Below are 1,179 nucleotides of genomic sequence, written 5' to 3' on the forward strand. Positions count from 1 at the left end.
TTGAAGGTGAAATGTGAAATTAGCTGTACTTATCCAAAACGTCTGTATTAAAGGCTATTAGACCTAGTTACTTTAAGTAGTTCATGCACCTTCCCCTCCTCGGTTTAGTATTTAAACGCAGATGAAAGTAGATGCAGATGTTGGTCTTTTGAAAGATGCAGCAGGTTGTTGGACGATACAAATTGTAGGGGCAGGCACCGCAGCTCGGGATATGTTGTGCTGTGCAATTAAAGTTTGTCCACTTGTGTCAGCCTGAAGCTGTAACTTCAAGTTGCCTTTTTCCCTTGGTTCGAGGCCATAAAAGTAAGCATAACGTCTGCCTAGGGTGTAACTCCTAGAGAACAATCCAGCTCTTGCAACACGAGTCAAAGAAAAAAAAAATGCAAACAAGTCTTTGATACAGTGAAACGTAGCCAGTTTTGGGAGAGTGGTAGCTGTAGTTTTTTACACTGACACTTTGAGGCTAGGATTTCCCCTCCTTTTATTCTGATGGTGTCTACACAAACACTGCCAGGCTACCTACAGTATAAAATCTTAAAACTCCATGTGGTGTTGTGAGCTGGTAGCAGATGGACTTTCTTTTGCATCTGCTGTGTACAGGCTTGGCTTTGTACTCTTTTCCTGGGGGAGAGAAAGTCTTTCTTCTCTGCTAGTTCATTCCTGTTTTTGTGAAGCAGCTAAGAAAACATCTGTGGCAGGCAGAAAAAAAAAATTGACAAAGGATTGACAAACACCATTAGCTGAAATTTTCCATTTCATTGCAACTATGCATTGTTTACTTTACTGTAAATATCTTAATACATCATCCTCTGAATATGCTGGCAGACAGACTGGAGCACTGTGATTTCAATTAAGGTTAGTAATTGATGGTATCTAGTGTTTAAAAGCTGAGGTTTGATTAACATCTGCTTGGACAAATTGTCATTGTGAAGTGGTTTTGATGTGAACAGAAAATGATTTTTTTTTTCTTCTCTGGCTTATCTGATGCTTGTGGCTGTGAAATGCTTGTCTTTTGGTTTGCTTATATTTGTAAAATACTTCCTTTTGGCTGTAAATTACAGTGCACTGGATCTTTACCAAAAGTGCAGTGTATAATGGCAAGCCTGTCCTAATAAGGGAAGCGCAAAGTACTGTATATTTATCACAAACATGCATGCTCACTGAAGACTTGACAAACTT

At 39.2% G+C, this 1,179-nt stretch overlaps 1 protein-coding gene across 2 annotated transcripts in view; it reads left to right on the forward strand.

Moving 5' to 3' along the window:
- The first annotated feature begins 501 nt into the window (after window positions 1-501).
- Window positions 502-1,179, forward strand: part of FOXP2 (forkhead box P2) — a 213,510-nt gene continuing 212,832 nt past the window's right edge. Inside the window, exon 1 of one of the 2 annotated variants that reach the window (XM_018568425.1) lies at window positions 502-855. The gene's annotated coding sequence lies outside the window, so the exon portion shown is untranslated. The remainder of the gene's footprint in view (window positions 856-1,179) is intronic. The other variant, XM_018568426.1, reaches the window with a different exon arrangement.

This window comes from Nanorana parkeri, unplaced genomic scaffold, assembly GCF_000935625.1.
Source record: "Nanorana parkeri isolate BGI_ZX_2015 unplaced genomic scaffold, ASM93562v1 scaffold1185, whole genome shotgun sequence".
In the NCBI taxonomy this organism is placed as follows: domain Eukaryota; kingdom Metazoa; phylum Chordata; class Amphibia; order Anura; family Dicroglossidae; genus Nanorana; species Nanorana parkeri.